Source organism: Rhinolophus ferrumequinum, chromosome 5 (assembly GCF_004115265.2).
Source record: "Rhinolophus ferrumequinum isolate MPI-CBG mRhiFer1 chromosome 5, mRhiFer1_v1.p, whole genome shotgun sequence".
NCBI lineage: Eukaryota > Metazoa > Chordata > Mammalia > Chiroptera > Rhinolophidae > Rhinolophus > Rhinolophus ferrumequinum.
The window spans coordinates 40,139,807-40,161,059 of record NC_046288.1 but is presented as its reverse complement, the minus strand read 5'-3'; the positions used below and the strand labels follow the sequence as shown (position 1 = coordinate 40,161,059).

Here is a 21,253-nt window from a genome sequence, read left to right as displayed (position 1 = left end):
TTGTCTTTAATAAGGAAAAATGATATGCTAATTTGAATAATTTATCGTATTGAAAAATATCAACTGGAAATATTAAGTGTATTGTATATATTCATCTGGTGAATGTCTAGAAAATAATTTGCCTGTGCTATAATTTTCTTACATAATGTATAAGGCAAACATTAAAATTCTTTTAATTCCTAAAACTGAAAGGAAGTAAGAGCATCATACGGTTATAAGCATTGTTTCAATACAGCCTGTTTCTGTGGCTACACAGCAATAATTGTTCCAACCTTTTGATGATGGTTCAGGGAAATAAACAAAATTTATATTCCAATAGTTAAAATACTTCATTCAAAACATTCTGTTTGAGCATGTTTTTTTTCTCCTTTATCTTCTCCTTCTCTTCCATTTCCTCTTCTCTCTCCCCATCCTCCTCTCTTTTCCCCTCCTCCTCCATCTCTCCTCCTCCTCCTCCTTCGACTCCTACCCATGTCCTACAATGGTTTGCAATGTTATGTTATTGTTTGGGGCCAACTTCTGCCTGGGATCCATGTCCTGCTTGCCTCTACCTGAGCAATTTTACTCTAGTACAAAAACAAAGAGCTGGTACCGTGTTTCCCCGAAAGTAAGACCTAACCGGAAAATAAGCCCTAGCATGATTTTTCAGGATGACACCCCCTGAACATAAGCCCGAATGTATCTTTTGGAGCAAAAATTAATATAAGACCTGGTTTTATTTTCAGGGAAACATGGTAGGAACTCAGTCATCAGTCTCAAGCACAGCACTAATCCAATAACAGTGCACATTCGAAGTTTCCCTTTTCCTTATTTCTGTGTAACTTGAAATTGTTTTTGTTGCCATTTTCCCTGATACTATTAAAATGTCCTTGACTTTTAGAATAAATAATATAAGCACCCATTTGATTTTTATTTCTTAAATATCTAAACTATTACTTTTTACTATTATTTTGAAATAATTTTACTCTTGCATAGAAGTTGCAAAAATAGTAGAGATTTCCCGCGCACCCTTTACCCAGCTTCCCCTAAAGAGAACATCATTGAAAACCGTCATACAATTATCAAAACTGGGAAATGAAGATTTGTACAATACCATTAACTGAACTATATAGAACTTAGGGTGTTTTGGCAGTTTTTGCATGCACACTTTTTTTTTGGTTGGTTGTTTTGGTGGAGGATGGGGTGTATATAGTTCTATGAAATTTTATCACATGTATTGATTTACAGAATGACCGTGATAATCAGGATACAGACTTTTCCATCAACCCTTCCTGCTACTTCTTTTTAGTCATACCCTCACGCCATCTTCAACTCCTGGCACTCACAGCTCAGTTTTCCATCACTATAATTTTGTCAGTTCAAGAATGTTTTATAAAATGGAATCATGCTGTATGTAGTCTTTGAGATTAGCTATTTAAACTCAGCATAAAGCTTTTAATATCCACCCAAATTTTAGTAGTTCATTTCTTTGTATGCTCAGTTGTATTAGATGACACATGTACCACCATTGCTGATACAATGTTTGATTAAGTAAATATGGCCTCTCATCTATGGAAAAGAGTTACCTGTATAATTTTTTTATTCTATTTTCACAGAAATCTTGAACTCAAAAGCTAATGCTGACTTTTTTTTTTTTTTATTGTTGTTAGGAGTAAATTCAAGGGATCTAACTGAAGTCGATGGTCTTTGTTTTCATTCAAGCTCTAAACCTTTCTATAAAATGATTTTAGAAAATGAAGAAGCTCAAAAGCATATAAGGCACATTTTTCAAGACACGAAATCAATTGTGCAGTTTTACTCTTCAGCTACAGTGCCCCATTTATTCAAAGTTGTTTTGGTCTACCCAGCACGGCCCACCTCAGTCCAGTAGTAGCACTCAGATGAGCACAGCAGGAGGGAAGCATAATGCCAGATGAGGTTAAAAAAAAAAAATCAAATGCCCCAGCCACACTGATTTTAGAATGGCATGTGACAAAAGTCAGGCTGATCAGTCAACAATACTCAATAATTGGACTTTGTTACAATTGTTAAGAAGAGAAACTCTTTGGCTGCTGAATTAATCCTACAACAACACGGAGGCAGCCTACAATGCAGCCACCCCAGAGGAAAGCAGTACTGAGAAATGGGGAAAAAGCAAAGCCTGCTGACATCATTTCAATCTGTAGATTGCACCACATTTGCTATCAATTCATACTTTTTGCTTCCTCTGTGAAAATGGATATGGTCCCTTTAATATTTTTTCCTTTGCCAGCTTGGCACCATGTTGAACTCTGTCAGTAGAGGGCACGAGAGAGACACTGCAGAAGACCCCGGGTCTTTGCTTCCTGCTTCCTATGTGTTGGCTCTGCAGGCTCCTGCAACATGCACTTTTGCCAGCACCCGGCTCTTCCAGGGCACACAGGGCTTCTTCAGTGCCCAGCAACTTCAGCACTCACAGCTTCTTCAGCATGCACACTGGCCTCAATATTCAGTGGCCAGCTGCTTCCCCCTGTACCTTGGCAGGCAGCTTTGTAGCAATGTACCTCCAGTGAGACACCTCTCCATGAATCGTCAGGCACCCTGGAGTGTGCATTTCACAGAAGTTCCCAAGGGAAAACATCCAGAAAATTCTGCCAGTGCAGCAGCAGAGTGACTGCTCAACTATACAGTGAGGCAGAGCCAAGGCTTCTCCAACGAGGTCTGAATCTCAGCCTTGGAGGTGGGCTTCTCTTTGGGTGCTCAATCTAACCCTGGAGTTGTAGCTGCTCTTTATATCTGCTATACCTACATTCTTGAGAGTTCTTTGTACTACTTACCCGCCACTCCTTTGATATGCTAATCCCCTGTTATAGTTAATAATTCTTTATGTTAGATGTTCCCTGTTCAAGTTACTCAGTGGTTTCTTCCTCCTGATTGGACCCAGATTCACACACCAGGCCCGAGGCTGAGCTGCTCCCTAGACTTCTCAATTTAATGATCTAATAAATTCCTTTTTTTGCTGATGTTGGCTATAGTTGGGTTTTTATAACTGGAACTGGAAAAGTTTTGATATAAATAAGATCCATAAAACTAATAAAAACGTTAATACAGAGAAAATGGTCTGAGAAAGCACTATAAATACATTTTTTAAAAGTAGGCTTGATATTCATAATTAATTAATACAGATTCCAATTCTAGCTAACTTTTTCTCAGCTACACAGGAATGATGTTATAGTAATAACTTGGAATATGCTCTAAATTATTTTTTAAATTTTTGAATAAATTTCATAACTTTGAATCAGGGTTTTAGTAGAAGGGACCAGTTTCATGCAACATACCTCACCATGTACAATGGAGAACACTTCTGTTAGGGAATTGACACTAATCAAATTACTTTCTGGTAGTGAATCAATGTAACCAAGTAAACACTAAGTAGTTAATCCACTTATATTGATCCAGAAACTATTCAAGATGAACATGTGTGAATGGGTGAAAGAATTTAATGTAAGAATTAGATACAGTCAGCTGAATGTCCTTAAGCAAAGAAATACTACAAGTTATTTTTAGTTTTGGTTTTCTGCTTTTATTATTGTTTTATGTGTCTATGGAAGTTGGCTCTTCGCTGATTTTTTTCCACTGTGTCACATTAATTGAAAACATCTCTCCTATTTTTAAATAGATATAAGTTGTATAGTCAAATGAAACATGCAAAGATAAATTCTGGATAGTCCCTAAAAGCTATTCTCTTAGTGAGAAAATAGCATACAAATAAACAGCCTTGTTTCAGATTCTGTCTACCAAAAGATTGGAAATACCACAGTGATTTGGATATAAATATTTTATCATTGTTTCCTATCTTCAAATTTCCAATTAACTAAAATGACAATGAGCAAAAATATTCTAGATAGAATCTGCCACTAAAGTCAGATCAGTAAATATTTCAAAAGTTAAAGAATTAGTGACTAAACCTCAAACAAGCAGAGTATCAAGCTACCATTCACAAGCCTACAATATCTGCTGTCAACAAAGGGAGAGGGAGAGGATTCGCCAGACTTTAAGGGTCTCAGCCCAACGCCCATGTTTCTATGATTGCTATAAAAGGGACAAGGACCATTATATGGCCAAGAGTTAATAACACTTTACTTCCTTTTCTCAACCTGCCATCTCCTTCAAAAATAGATAAGGGTGCAAGAGATTTTAAAGGATTTGGGTTAGCAATGTTGCCACTGAAGTTTGGAGTAGTGTAAGGGTTAAAATATGACTGAGATTTGATGCTTTCTTGGCTAATGTGCTGTTCTCAGAAAGTGACTTGATGGGGTTCTGCCATTACCGTCTAAATTTTAAAGATATTTAGAAAGAATTGATGCATTCTTATATTACAAATTCTTTCTGATTTTGAATTGATATTTAAACTGAAGTTTGGCTATTTAGGACTTGGCCTTTGTTAGTCAGAAATAAAGGAATTAGATACAGTTCTACTCTTCCATTCAGTTGAGAATATATTAATTTAGTCTTTCATCACTATACATAAATGAATTTCTGTTATTGTCTGTTTGTTTTTTTTTTAATCGAAGTCCCTTTACTCTAACAACAAAAAGAGGGTTATATGAAGGGAGATGGGAAAATAAAATAAGGAGGTCCAGCAGGAGAATTAGAGCCTAGTGGCTACCCAAAACATTAGACAAGGGACCCAATTATCATTTACTACACTTATGCTTCCTACTAGAAACTTTACATGTGCTATTTATTAGTCTCCACAATGGCATTGTAACAATGGCATTATTACTCTTCTGTGAAGAAAAATACTGAGGGCCAAAACAGTGCACAATTGGGACTCTGATACAAACCCTAACTTGTTGGAATCCACAACCCATTGCCTCTCTAATACACCATGTTCTTTCAGTGGGACAAAGTGTAAGGGAATAGAAAATAGAGCCAACATAGAAAATGATGAAGAATAGGTCATTACCATATATTTTTGCCTCTGGGTAACATTGATTCCCGGGTATGAACTTTGTATGAATTCCTATATCAACATAAACATCAATTCTGAGACAGATACCGATTTCAAAAATGTTAAGGTGTGAGAACCTGTGATGTGGAATGGAGGCCATATGATAGTGAGAGGTGACATCCTTCTGTTTACTTGGTGGAGCTTCCTTGCAACTAGATGTTGTCTACTACCCTTAGAAAGAATCTTTGGCTAATTAAGCAATTCTCCTTTCTCCCAGTCGTTATCCCTCTCAGGTTGCTCTTTGAGGCAGATAACCCGAGAAGTGCATGAGGGCAGACCTTTATTTTGTCAGTTGCAAAACAATATAACACTAAGCCACCGGTGAAATGAAACAGAGGGTCAAACATGGTTACAGGCTGAGTGTTACTCATTTGAAAGATCAAATAATCGGAATTTTCTAAGATGGTCAAGATAATGTTTAGGAAAAGAATGTGCAATAATTTAAAGATAGGATATTTTAAAAACACATATATTACAATTATATTTGGGAATTATTTTTTTCTCCCTGTACTCTATTGATTATGCCATTGGTTTCACAACTAATATTAGGAAAAGAGTACTAAAATCATCAGCAAAATAATCTTCAGTGGCATATGGTATCTCTTTCATTCCACTGCTCTATTACTTCATTGAAATTCAGATATCATCTTGACAGATACAAATTGCATTATAAAAGACATAGGTAGCACCTTCGGTGGACTCAGACAACTCTAAAAACAGCAGATTTTTTTCTTTCAGAGTTCCAGATTGTATAATTTTTATCCTCTCTCTGTGATACACATTTAAATTGTTTCATTAAGCTGTTAGACATGCATTTCCCCTCAGCATGAGGAATACTGTTCCCGAAAGAAAATGGCAAGAGTTATATGGTAACTCTTCTTAGTCCTTACCTCATACTGTTAAATAAATCATATTTCTTCTTAGGTGAAGCCTCAGTAAATTTCTCTCAAAATCCTTATCTATACCCCCATCATTTTGCTATTACTGTCTTGTATTATACATGCTTACAATGAATCATAAATTCTTTAAAAAAAAGACACTGCTTCTTGTGTGTGTGTTTTGGGCAACACTTAGTACACCATGGGTTGTGGATTAATATTAAAGAAAACATACTTAGGAATTATTCATTTCTTCTTTTCAGTGTATACATAAGAACATTCTATTTTTGTGACAGGAAATAGCCTAATCTCATCCCATTCCATATTTTATCTGAGATTTAAAAAGAGTCTATATAAACTGAAGGTCATAATTTTAAAACATTGAAGACTTGTTTAAAAATAGCATGTGATGGAAAAGAGTTTGCCAGGTACCATAAAAAGAACTAAAAGAGGAAGGGCTACTCTATCTTTTGATTATTCTGTGGGAAATAAAGCTTCAAATTTCTAAATAATCCCATTTTCATTTATCTAGGCTATGCTTTGCAAGTTCAGTATCCTCCCAGCCCCAATATTTTAAAAACATGGCCCCAAATCGAAGCATATATCTTTAAGAAGCAATTCTTTTAAGATCTAGGGACAAAAGATAAGCTCAACTTTGCTTCCGTAAGGATTCCTCATCACAAATACCTACTGTAAATGAGCAGTTAGAATTACTGCTGACAGTTTCTTGAAACATATATTTTAAGGATATTTCATACTCAAATAAGTATATCAAATTTGTCATCTAGACAAAGTTAAAGCACATATATTCTGTACTAGTTCATATTCATACAAGTAGAGGGTAACAAATGGTGTATGCTGCGACATTTATGACCTCCTGCTAATGCAAAATTTCATATTTAAAAAATGTATTGGCATTAGGTAACTGGGAACTAATTTTGCTTCTTTCATAGCCATCAACTCTCTATTTATCTTCCTGTCTCTAATTTATGAAGCCAGGAAAAATATTCCTCTATTTCAACAAAAGCGTCTTTAATACAGAAAGACAATGAAATCCCTTATTACTGTGACACTTTTGAGCCTAATTAAATAATTACAGGGACTTTTAGAAATCTAAATACTAGATGGGTATGATTTGTAGGATACCTCAGTGGTACATAACAATGAGGTCTGACAGAGCCGCAAACCGTACTATGGGAAATCACCTTCATGACCTTGGATTTCTGAAACAGGAAATATATCAGCAATTTGAGATCAGATATTTCTTAAGAAACTAAAGCCAAACAGGGATGATGTTGGGAGGAAAGACATATCAAAAGTGTTTCCTCAGTGAATAGCATTTTGGAACATTACCCATAAATTGTCATAATATTCCTCAAAATACCATTAAGGTGTGTGCCAGAATATATGATTTATCCTTCAATTACTTCTTGCTACCTTCAAGGGAAAAAACACAATGTTAATTTTTAAAAGATTAAAAAGTTGGAACCAATGGTGTACTCCCACAAATAAGCGAAGGCTAGTTCCTTGAAAGCTCATCCCTCATGAACTGTGTCAAACATGAGGACGGAGGGGGAAAGAAAATCTATATTTTAAATTTTTACATCTTATCTCCTTTTGATTGCTACAGAGCATCGTGTCTTTGAATCTTGTCTTTTTTTACTCCAAAGAATACTGAGAATTTGTCTGCTCCATTCTTTGGTTAAATAGAATTTAGGTAATAGGTAGAGAGAGCTCAGAGAAACAAGGAGAATAAACTGCTTGAAGGAGGAAGAGGGAATTTTAAAACAGGGAAAAATAAAACTGGAACCAGGGGATGGATTTCAGGGAAAAAAACTAAAACATTTTTTGAGGGTTCAGTCAGATTTTGGAGACACTGCAAAAAATGAGAGAATTTTAAGAGATATCGCAGTGAATCAAGAATTGGAACATACTTACTTCATTGGAATTTTTAAAATGTATTTACAATTACTGGGCAATGCTTCTTTAAAGCAATCTATGCTATGAGTAGACCATGTGTGCCTGGGCTTTTAGATAGGTAACAAGATACTCCACCTTCTTGATTTTAGAATGTTCCTTCATGACTAGCATATTCTGAATTCTCTTAATCCTGATAACCATGTTTTATCCAAAATATCGTCTTAAAAATTGTTAAAACTTTAGATTTTTATTGGGTATAGCGTTAAATTGTCCCATCTTTGTATTTTTAAGTATTAAATTGCTTCAAGCTCATTTGATTAAAAAAAGTTCGAATTGTTAATAGGCAGAGTAGAATCACCATGTCATTCACTCCCTTTCTCAATTTTCAAATGTCATCATTATTGTTTTATCGTATATTGCGGCTCTTTCTGCATATCCACGACCATAAATTTTTCAGTACCACTTTCAGCTTCTTAAAATTCAAACCTGACCCTACAAGTGAACTAACAAGCATAATTCTTTCCACCAGACTGGGTCTTGAGTAACTTTAAGGGATCCAAAATGCACAATCATACATTATTGACATCCTTCACCTTTACTGGGGAAATCCCCATTTTCTATCAAAAACACTTGAAGTGTTTTTTGCCACCATGTCTACATTTGTACTAGTCAGGATAGGCTAAATGAAGCTGCACTAACAAACAGTTATTCCTGACTTACACTATTGTCCGTTTTCTGTCAGAGGGGCCTCAACTCATCATAATCATTGAGGACCCCAATATTTGCTTCCACAATCCCAGAGCACTAGGAAAGGCATATGATGATCTAGACAGTAGCATCTAAAACTTCTACCTGGAAGTGAGACACATCGCTTCTGTTTATTTTTCATTGGCCAAAGCAAGGTACCCATACGGCCATGACTGACTTCAAAAGAGAGAAGAAGTATAATTCTGTTATGTGACTGGAGAGCAGAAAACTGAAAATATTGGTGAACACAATGCATGACTCAGTATTTTAACACATATAATTTCTTTTCTGGGATCACCTTTCAAATCTTAATCACTTTTGTTAGAGAACAATATATGATATTACTGTCTCCTATTTTTACCCTCAAATATGGCTTTATGCTCTACCTAAATATGTTACAGTAGCAGAATTTATAACACTGAACATAAGGCCACTATTGAAAAAAAAATTAAGACTTAAATTCCTAAACTTAAATTCCCAAATTCCACAGATTCTCCAAATACGGACATTTAGTTCTAATTCTACATGCTTTTTAAAAAATACAATTTGCTTTACACTTTATTTCATGGAGTTCCTTCCTTTCTGAGAATCCTTATTTCTTTGTTGGGTTAAAAAGGGTAAACACACAACAGTTTTGACCAGCATTGGATGACTACGTGGCACAAGCCTGCTATTCGGTTCTTACAGACCTTTGTAATAATAACTGTTTACTGATTAGTGGTTAAATGCCTGATATATTTATTTTTAGACCAGGTTTTCATTTTTTCCAATCTAGTTCATGGACAGCAAAATCATATGTGAAACAGTCACACTCAACTTGGCTAACAACAAAAGTCTATGACTATAGTGCCTGGAAGAATGCTTACTCGTTATTCCCTAGACTAGCATATTTCTCAGCAAAGACAAGAGTATATACTGTAGCCATGGAAAATCTGGGGAACTGGAGCTCTTGAAAATACCAATTACGCTACATCAAACTTGAGCCCATTCAGTCAATGTAAATCTTTCCCATATGTGATGACTGCTTGTTGCGCAGCTTCCAATTCTAAAAGAGACTGCAAACATCGCAAACACTCCTTTTAAATTTCTACCAAGAGTCTGCAGCTGTCTTTATGCTTGCAGTTGGAAAAAAAAAAAAAAAAAGTTCTCTAATAAAATGGAAGGAGAGACAGTTCATTCTGGGAAAAGCAAAAAGTGAACAATCTTATACTTCAGGTATAAACTGAAACCACTTTCATATCTTAGAATAGATCTAAATTTCAATAAATGTGAATTGCCCTTTAAATTATAGATACAATAAAATTACAGACAGACAAACACAACCTATCTTGAATTCTGAATTGTAGTCTAAGACTCAATGTTTTGGCCCAGGATATAGTTATGGGGATCATTTTCACAGTCAAAAATCAAGATATATGGTATGACAAAGAATGATCTGTGCTGCTACATAGGGAGCAAGAGGCAGTCTGAGAGATGTCACATATCCAGTGAACTGCAAAATTTCCCAAGGCATTTAGATGACTTACAGCAGTGCTTCTGAAAGTGTGGTCCATAGACCACCAGCACAATCACCTGGAGCTTCAGCTGAAATACATATTCCAGGGCCCCATACCAGATTAACTGCATAAGAACCCAGAAATCTGCATTTTAAATTCTTCAGGCGACTTTTGCACTTGCTCAAAAAAAAAAAAAAATCTAAATCCACAGATTTATTGAAAGAAGGCAGGAGAAAGAAAATATTTTAAATCAAAGTATTCAAAGACAGACAAGAAACAGGCAATGAAACATTCTTACTTAGATCTCAAAGCAAGGAGGTGTAAGAATCTAGGAGTCCTGGAATAATAGCAAATGTCATACTGATGGTTTAATAAGACTTCTTGAGGGACTTTTGAAATATCCTTAACATTGCATCTCAGGTCCAGCAACAGTTTCTATAGGGAATGCATTAAAATCCTGTCACTAACTTCCCAGTACCCCTATATTAACTTTATAAATAGCATAAATAGCATAATAAATAGCATAATAAATAGCATAGATCTTTAGGTAGTCTACTATGAACACCAGAAGTCCAGAACAGACACAGTCCTGCAGACTACCTGGCTTTCTCTGATTACCTATATCTTTAATTTGCTTCTTTTGACTACCATTCGACTCTCACTGCTGGCTCAGCCCTGCCCCACACTCTCTAGGATCAGATTTTGGGTTCTCTTACTGTAACTTGAGTTTTTTCTTTTCTTTTTTTCCCTTTGGTGTTTTAGTTCCTATCCAGTATCTAATACCCATTACTCAATGAGCCTGCATCTTGCCTACATTTCACTCTTAAGAAGAGAACTATCCTGCACTCCAGCCAATGTGCTGACTGATTTCTCTGAAGATAAAGGCCTGATTGACCAGTTAGGATACCGGTTACTTAGATCTCAAAGCAAGGAGGTGTAAGAATCTAGGAGTCCTGGAATAATAGCAAATGTCATACTGATGGTTTAATAAGACTTCTTGAGGGACTTTTGAAATATCCTTAACATTGCATCTCCGGTCCAGCTACTCAGTGAGTAGGATACCATCTTGCTTTCTCTGGCTGGTTGGATCTCATTTAACGCATCACTGATAGCCCTGATGCTGACTGTTTCCACAAATTAAACTCCAATGTTGTTAAGCCTACGGGATGTCATGCCTGGCGTTTCAGAAAAAATTTTTGTCCAGAGCTTTCATTTACACTTACATGGAGGACAATTTACCGTCCCTCCTATGCACACATCTACTTCCCCATACCACCTCTCTCTGTCTACACACTGGGTAGTAAGAAACTGGGCCATACGAAGGCAGTTACCAAGTTTTGGCCAAGAAATTCCGTAGATGTCCCAGAGGACCAGGGAAAACCTAAATAGACCATGGGTTTGGAAAAAATCTCACATCAATGAGTAAAAAAACCCTCGGGACTTAGATTTTCACAGGAAAGTTCTTGGCAAGCCCAGATTTAGCCTTTATTTTTTGAGTAAACTGCAAACCCCTCAGAAAACTGTAAATGATTTTATTTTCTTTTCTGTTCTTGATCTCTATGGATCCAATAGACATTGAGCAGATGTTATGTTTTGGGCAGCTTAGCTGCGATTTAAGGACATGGGTAAGGCTCATTTATTACCAGTATGGGCTCGTTTTATAAGGCACTTTTAGCCAGGCAACAATCCTTCTGAGCAATTTGTCAAAATTTCAGCATTTGCTCTGTGTCACTTAAGATAACATCAATAAGGAATAGAAAGATAGCATCTGCTTCTGGTCCGTAGTGATCAGAATTTGGATGAAATAGAAACTAAAATATGAAGCTCCATTTAGAAGCTGTCGATAGTAGAGATTCTCCTCTATGATCCTTCTTTTCGTTCCCTAATCCTTTCATCTCTATGCTCAAGACCCAAACAGGTCAAACCCTACACTTCATCTTTCGTGTCTTGATATCCCTCCAACTTCAAAGAAAATATAGTACAGAATTTTGATAAGATTATAAACCACTATTTCTTTACTAGCATTTACTAGAGTAAAATAGCTAAAAGTAATTGGTTTGAATTAAGAAAAATTACTTTTGCATCAACGAATGGTTGTCTGCAAAATCTGATGTATAAAATGTAGCTTCCTTATTTTTTTTATACTGTCTGATGGTTAAACTGAATCTCATTTAATCCAGGGCCCCCACATTCCTAGGAGCCATCTCATAACAGAAATATCCAGGGTTCCATGCCTTGGATGGGGGGGAGTGGGAATCTGGTCCATGGCCATCGTCCTCTGCACACACCGGCATCTCTGAGACGCTAATTTCTCCATCCCTGTCTGTTCTTGGACATCAGTCCACAGACCCTGGGACTGTGTCCTCCTTGCCCTGACTCCTAGCTCCTCCAGGTTTGGCTCTCATTGCTCCTGGTTCTCTTCCCCTCTTGGCTGCACTTGTGGCATGGGGATAAACTAGGCTATATTGGACATGTCTGCCTGGATACTCATTTCTAACGACCTGGAAAAAAAATGCCAAGATATATATATATATATAGTCTTCTGTAATAACTGTCAACTTGTGTGTATAGGAAGTGAGGAAAGATATGAAAGATGAAAGGCTGGTTTGAGTGCAGGAACAATATGGAGTTTGAAGCACTAGAATACCCGAGAAAGCATCATACAGGGAGCTCTGGCAAGCAGGACAACTGTGTAAGGTGGTGTAGTCAAGCTGGGGCTGAAATCTAGCCCAGTTCCCTGCCAAGCTAAAGATCCCAATCTGAACGCTGTGCATCCACAGGTGGGGGATCTTCATTATAATTCATACAAAGTGTGAGTCAGAAGAGGACTTGCTGACCAGATCTCTAGATCGGGCTTTCAATTCAAGCCACGAGACTGGATGCAATCTTCTGAAGAAGAAAGTATAAAGGGGAAAAATGAGACAAACACAGACACCCAGAGCAAGGAGGTAGAAAGACAGCAGCCTTCAAAAAAGAGTGAAGAAAAAAGAGGAGGAACCACAGGCTACTACAAGAAGACAAGAAGAACAGGACAGTAAACAGTATAAATGACAAAAAGCACAGAGGTGAGCACAGAGATAGAAAGTTGTGGGATTTTGCAGCTATCATTAGCAATCCCTGAGAGAAAATTTCAGTATCGTGGTAGAAATAAATGCCAAACGACAAAGGGTTATAGAGTCAGAAGGAGGCGAGGAAACAGACACAGAAAATAAAAATTTTTCTTGGCATCAGGAAGAAAAAGCTTAGTTGAGAAAATTGAGTATTTGTTTATTTGTTTGTAGTGTAGCAGAGGCTTGAACTTTGGTTTGTGCACTAAGGAAAAGCAAAGGGGCAAGTGAAAGGACATCATTTATGAAGCAAGTCCTAGTTTCATCTTCATAAATATTTTGTTTAAAAGTTCCATAAACACCAGTGGCCCAGGAAATGCTTTAGCAAATACTCATTAACAAAATGACAGCTATTTTAAATGTTCCCAGAGCTATTGTATGTTTATCACCCCTTGTGTAATAAAGACTCTGGCACAGAATCTTGAGCTCTTCCTTTAGTATGAGAACCCTTCCGTTCCCTGGAGATTTTTCAGAGAATAGGGTACATGGTTGGCCTCTTACTCAGACAGAAGGAAATTGTGCTTTCACCTCTTGCCCCAGAATAAATTTATCATCTAGTCATTACTTCTGGATGAATTTAGAAATTAGATTGAAAGCCAGACGCCTAGGTACTAGATGAATAATATTTCTGAACTTAGTTCCCCTACTCTGTGAAAAGAAGGATTTGGACTTGTTAGTTTCTCAGTCATTACAGACCGAAAATAATCCAATGAGTAAAAATTATATGCCTTATGCTTATTCTTATTTTATTCATGACAAAATACACTGAAACAATGTAGGTCTCCAACAATGGAGGACATGTTTAATATATTATGCACAGTATAGCCATAGAATAGAATAGTATGCAGTAGTAAATTGATTTTTCCTCCCAAGCGTTCTGAATGATACAGAAAGAAATCCCCAATAAATAGTTAAATGAAAAAACGTGGAATCCAAATTTGCAGTATTAAGCCAATTTTGTAAAAACAAAATATTGACACCATATTATGCACACAGACACAGGAAAAAAAATCTAACAATAGGAATGAATCCACCAGACGGTGGAATTGGTGACAATAATTTATTTTCCTTTAATATTGTCACTCTCTTCCTAATTATGACTGTTAAATCCTTTGTGAGTTATAAATCCTTTGTAGGTTATATTACACCCGAAGTTAGAAGACGGTTGTCTTCATTTCCATTGTACTCAGTTCTATTTGTAATGTTTTCAAGTGTGGAGATGGAGAACATCCACGCTGTCTTCCCTGTGACAATAGCACTGTGTTGCAGAGAAGCACTACACAGGATACACGCGGTATTAAACATATTCAAAAGCACATGGGTTGGGGAGAGAAGCTAAACAAAAGGAAATTGCTCCTAAGGATTATTATTACTATTATTTAGTTTGGAAAGATGTCAATGTTTACCTAGAGCTCTATAAGTTATATAATCTTTAAAAACTACTTGAAAAAATTTTAAGATCACCAAAATCATATTTGGTCTATAAAATTGTCTTTGATTCAGACATATTTATTTGTTCTAATTTCCTGTGATTTTTACCAATTAAATAGCATAATAAAAAAACATTAACAAAGTAAAATAATAGCAACATTTGTATTTAGCAAATGTATTAGAAATTCCATAGCACCTTCAGCATAATAAACAAAATCAAAAAAAAAAAAAAGGTATAGGAAAAGGCTGATACTTTCTGGTTCTCCAACTTTACTTTTAAGTTATTATTGACTGTTGGCACCTGACGCTTTTTTTTTTTAAATAACAATTCACAGTTCCAAATTATTATTTGCTAATAGCTACAAATTATTAATAGCTAATAGCTTTATTAATGCTGCTTAAAGAAGTTTTTGTGTTTTAGCATGACCCAGCAGTGAAAATAGTAAGTACTCCAATAATAAAACATGAAGTAAAACATAATGGTTTTAGTATCATTTTATTTGTTAGTGTCCTTTTAATTTAAGGACCGGAAGTTATACTCATTCAACAAACATTTATTGCATGACCAAGCAGTCCAAAAAGAACCTTGGTCTTTGACCATATCCGCTCTTAAATTGTCCAAAAATACCAATTTAGTATATTAAACGAAGACATTCAATATATCAGGATACACTTGAGTCAGTTTGGGCATCTTTTCTTTTCTGAGAGATAATAACTGAAAATGAACTAAATGTGGATTTTTATAAGAACAAAGCGATTATCTTTCACTGTTCGACACCTTGGGAAATATCGATAGCTTCTCTCACCTGTCCACAACCTACAGCATTAAACTTGACAGCTCCTTGCAAACCATAAATCTTGCTCACTGAATTCTAGTTCATAAGGGGGTAGGTTCTGAGGCTTCTGGAGAATTCTTATGAGGTTGTGTTTAGAAGGACCTTAGTAATGCATTATTAGTGAACACTAACATGCATTAATTGATTGCAGTGTTTTTTTTTCCTTTTCTAGTTTTATAAAGCATTTTGTAAATAGAAGTCTTCCAAACTGTGTATTCATATTGGTGGTGAGTTTTGAGGAATTTTAAGTTTAGGCCTTGTGGTAGTATAGTTCATGTAAAATATATATCCTTTCATATGTCAAATTCCCTAACTAGATATGAATCTGAAAATTAAATTTTGATTAAAATGAAAGACTTAGTCAAGTAAAGAAAAGCTTTACTGCATTGACTTAAAATAGCACATTTTTAATTTTAAAGAGCTGTGTTTCAACTGGAATAACAACTTATTTTAAAATAACACATGCGATTTAACTGAAAAAAGGAGCAAAAAATAAGCAAAATTTATCTTTTTAGATAATGCTTCCAAACATATGTGGACCCTAAATTCATTGCTACAGCAAAAGGCAGTCCCTAATTCATTGTTTGAAACAGAAAGTAGTCTGTCATATACACCACAAGATGTTTTAACACCCAGAAATAATTAACACCCAGAAACAGTGACTGTGAAACATGTATATAAAAAAAATAACAAGTAAAAAGGGCATCTAACACAAAAAGCCTCACAACATATTTCTAAATAAAGATGTATGATCAAGTAATTAGCAATCCACTCTAATGAAAGTTGGAATTTAGAATTGCCCTGGACTCAGTTTATAATTTCATGTATCTGTCTAATATATCCAGTTTTACTTTTTTTGTGTGTAGAGTGGGATTAACAAAAGTGACTTCAATCATTATCAAGGCCATTGAGAAAATAGCAATTTCTTTTGTTCTGAAATGCACAACATAAAATACATTGAATATAAGAAAACACATATTATGCAACTTTATTCAATGTACATGGTTGATAAGATTGCTTTATAGTATTTTCATTTTAAAGAAGTTACAAGTAACCAAGGACACCATTAAAGAAATAAAAATATTTAGAAAATTAGCCTTGCATTATTTTTCCCCCAAAGCATAATCTCTGTACAGAAGAACTATACAGACTAAAGGATGAATATTGTTTTCCTTTTCTCTAACTCTTTCCTACAAAGCATTATTATGCTATTTCCCAGCCATGTATGCATGTGAATAGTGTATGTATATAAACAGTATATGCATGAATGGGACTAAAATAAAATACTTAGCACTTGATTAATATTAAGTCTGCCCCCTTGGAATTTGGTTAGCCACTGATTACATACCTCCAGTAACTTTATAAAAAGGAGAACGAACAGCACTTCCCTCATCAGATACATCAATGCCTTACTTATCCCTGAGCCACTTCCATCCACTTCCATGGCAACTTCTACTACAGAACACAACGAAGAACTTGGATACAAACCAAAAGTCTTCTGAGCACCTAAAATAGATGTCATTGTGTCCATGCTCTTTGGCACACACATTTTTCTCATAGGAGAAAGTTTTAGGCCCTTGGATAATGTTATTGCCTCTTATTGCACCCATAATTTCTTACAAACTTTTTTTTTTTTTGGTTTTCTTGGGCATAGCACAAAAGAAATAATAATTATAAAGGGGTGGTTGAGGTTAACATGAGTTGTTAGAGGAATGCAAATTGTCCACACCAATAAATACCGAAGTCACACTTCCATAGGGATAGTGGACACGAGAAAAAAAAATGTACTATAAAAATATTTCACGAATTATAGTGATTATGTTATCTCTTGACATAAGAAGTAATAGCCTTATACCACAGAGTAGGCCTCCACAGTATCATTACATTATAGGATAGTTCTACAATGTGTATCGATGAGGAGAATGCTGAGTAATTCAGAAAACGTTAAATGTAGTCCCCTCTAGGGAAACTTCAAAATATAGAGTAGATCTCAGAAAGTTAACTATCCCCAAATGGCCAAATTCCTTCTAAAACTTGGAGTTATCAGTAGTAAATTTGTGTCACTTATTGGAAAGTCCACACATAAAGAACTCCTTAATTATCTCTATTATTTGTGTATTTACAGCAGCAAATACATATTAGCTATCCAGGCTTCTGGGAAAAGAGTGACACCTCAGATGACAGGAGAGCAGATAGGTTTTTCCGTCCACTCCACTGCCACTTTGGGCTATTCCCCTTTTGTTTCTAGAGCCTTTCCACAGTTCAGTGATTTGAGATCTTATTGCAAACGTCACTCTTCTTAGGAATGTAGTTCCTTTAGAGTGGATGAACTTAAACAAGATAAATTTTTTTTGAAAGCAGGTTTAGCAGGATTTTTAAAAATAAATGGGAATGAGGGGAGGAAGAGTTAAAATTAACAAGTACAGAAGCAAACTAGAGCAGTAGAACCCCCTTTCAAAAACTGTATGTTTTCCAGGTCAGATCTTCTAAGCTATGATGAGGTCAGTTAGCCTCCACCAAATCAGTTAAAGTGCTTGGAGCTGCCCTGCCCTGGTCCTCTTATCTGATTGGCTCTATATTGGGTCTATATTTCACGTTGAAGATGCATTAACCTATCCCTCCCCTTAGTCAAGAACATTCTGTACATTCTGCAATGTTAAAGCATATCCCTCTTTATCCCACACAAACAATAAGCATAAAAACCATCCATGACAAGATGCAACGAAAGAACAAAGTTAAACTTTACTTTAAAATAACAACGACAATCATTTGGGTCCTGAAAACAACACAAAACAAAATAAAATTCTAGTAGCTGCAAATATCAACAGCCACAGAACACTACAGCTAAAAAGCTAAGATATTTTAAACATTGTGCTTTCTCTCAGAACAGAGGTAAAGTGGGGGGAAAAGGTCAAATGACCACGGAATACTTGTGCCCAGAAACAAATGAACCCTGAAGGAGATTTCAGTGAGTAAAAAACAGTACCTTATAAGTAACTGGTCTTGTCTACTCACAGCTGTTTCCAGTGCCGACTCTCGTTTAACTGTCTACTGCCTTCAGTCTAAAGTTAATTCTGTTGGCAAAAAAGCACAGAGCTTGTCTGGAAAATGCTCTTTGGACATAAACCATTCCTTTCAAAGCGGTGGTAGCTATATTTAAGTTTTCTTGTAGAGGGGGGTTATAAACTCTTCCTGTAGCTAATTTTCTTCCTCCTTCTTCCCTTCAGACTTACTCAATATCCTCCTATCCCATATATTGAAGAAAGAGACAGAGAGGGGAGGGAAAAAAACTACTATACCTTAAATAACGTAGTATTTGAGCACTTAGAAAAAGACCAAAAAACAAAAAGAAGAAGAAGAAGAAAAAGAAATGAGAACCATAGAAAGTACATACGACTCTCGAATATAATTTAGCCCAATGCCTTCATTTTATAGATAAAGAAACTGATGTCCAGAGAAAATAAAATTTGTACAAGTTCACACACATAGGTAATTAGTGCCACAGTTAACAATAGATACCAGGTTTCACAACTCCTAATTCAGTGCTCTTGACACTACACTGGTGTACCTGAGGCAAAATGATTTACCCTTTTCTTCTGTATCCTGTATAATAACCAAATGAGTTGGCAGGGAGCTGTCACACAATTATAATGTAAGAACCGTCTGTTCTCAGAGAAAACATTTCCCTCCACTTTAAATTTATTAATACTGAAAGTTTTCCTATAATGCTCAATTTTTTTGCATACTTAGGATATAATCTTTTCCTTTGCTGATCCTGCAGAATATTTTTATGTTTTAGGATTGCCGTTTTTCAGGGAAGGTTAATAATCCTTAGTCCTTACTGAGGACTACTTCTGTAAGGGATGCTGCTGTGACAGACGTTAGACACAGCCTTTAATATTTCTGCCCTGTATCACTGATATTGCTACATGGCTCTTGAACTAGAAACACATTACTATTTCCGCAAATCCCCACTTCCAATTTGTGAAGTGTTTTTTGTTTTTTTTAACCATACAAGTTTATTCTTGATTACTGATCAAGAATTCAAGTTCACAAGTTTATTCTTGATTCTATTCAATCAAGATTACAAGTTTATTCTTCATTACTGATTACATATTTTGTTAAATAAAAGAGAAGCAGTATCATGATTTTTATTTGCTGCCTGTCACTTAAAATTTCCCACTTATATATGAGACATTCTTTTCCTCTAACTGAAGGAGTGAAGTCCTTAAATAATTTTTAAAATTTTTCCTTTCTGAAATGTATGTATTCATTCATTCATTCACTTACTTAGCAAATATTAACTGAACATTCATAAACTTACCTCATCTTTCGCTTGTGGAATATAAAAACTGACAAGCAATAGCTTTGTAAGATAATTGCATAATTTTCAAATAAAATCAAAGGTTTTAAATGAGAAGTAAGGCCAATTTTCTCTAACTGCCTTTTATCTATTCTCACACTTTAAGCACGTGTCCAAAGTTTATTTACATCCGACCCATTGAGTTCCCCACTCTCAACTACATCCCTCCTTGGGTGGAATAAGCCAAAATATGACGTGGTCCGAACTGAAATTGCTCTGGTCACTATTAACCTTTCTATTTGATCTGGTTCCTTAAAATATTAAAGCCGAATATACTTTATATGCTACAATTCAAGACATAAGTAGCAAATGCTCAGATCATTCAAGACCCATTTTCAAATTGTTACTCATTCTTTAGCTCAGAATTTCACTGTTTGATTTTGATATTTCTCATCTACTTTTAAGATCATGTTATATCTACTCTTGCCTCGGTTTTTGGCAAAAAAGCAATGTAACTGTGATCAAATAATTAGAAAAGTATACTTTTAAAATGGATCATTAGATATTTTTTGAAATATATTTACCAAAATGTCAAACAATTAGTGGATACTAATTTTCCAACCCTGACAAATAAACACCTGAGATTCAAAACATAAATGTTGAGAATAAAATCTTGCAAAACCACTTTGTGCTTTTTCACACAATGGAAGGATCCTATTCTCCTTTCATTCTCAATTAATTTTGTCTAATTGAGCTCTGTGCAAAGGTAAATCCCAAAGACATTAACATCTACATTTACATGTAACACTACCAGTAATATGACAAAGATAACAAGAGTTTAACACACTGATATATATGACTTGGCTTTACTAAAAGCATTCTGTATTTTTCTTTTACTTCTTAAACTTTACTTTTGATTTGAACATTTTGCCTTTTGTCTGTTAGAAGGAGCAGGAAGGAAATATGAGTAAAACTTTGAAAGAGAAGTCAGCTGTGAGGAGACACAGAGATTTAGTTGGAAGGTGTCGTCAGGGTGATTCAGGGTTGTTGAGTGGACTCAGGAAGGAAGGTGTAAGGAGAAGCCATGTACCAGCAGGTTGTTTAGAACAGAAGAGGGCTGAGCCACAAACAATAGATTATAGGTATTGAATTCAAGCACCAAAATCTCTCAAAATAGGTTAAGCAAAGAGGGAACTAGCAATTTTGGTGACCAGTGCAAGCAACAGGAAATTGGCCCTCAAACTTACTTTGTAATTCATGACATGGTTCATTTCTACCCATTGGAAGGGAAGCATGTGCTGTCAATATGTGAATTCAACACAATCTAAAATAGCACAATGACAAACAACCATTTAAAACAATTTTGTTTTGTCCCTCTATATTTCGCCTCTTTGGACATAGTTGCCTTACATATTCCAGGCATGCTCTGAATTTCAGAATCCTAGGGTAGTTTAGAGGGGCATAGTTAGTGTTATTAAGGCTGGACCTGTGGAGTTGAATTTCACTGATGGGAGAAGTACTTACAGGAGAGGTGAACTTCAGGGCAGACTATATTAACACAGG

General features: G+C 35.6%; 1 protein-coding gene across 6 annotated transcripts in view; it reads right to left on the bottom strand.

The window, feature by feature from the left end:
* The window catches only part of ARHGAP24 (Rho GTPase activating protein 24), a 701,125-nt gene that overhangs the window by 169,791 nt on the left and 510,081 nt on the right, over window positions 1–21,253 (bottom strand). Inside the window, exon 1 of one of the 6 annotated variants that reach the window (XM_033105941.1) lies at window positions 18,374–18,637. The exons of 4 other annotated variants lie outside the window; for them this stretch is intronic. The gene's annotated coding sequence lies outside the window, so the exon portion shown is untranslated. Of the gene's footprint in view, window positions 1–18,373; window positions 18,638–21,253 lie in introns of those variants that run through there. One more of the 6 variants, XM_033105943.1, reaches the window with a different exon arrangement.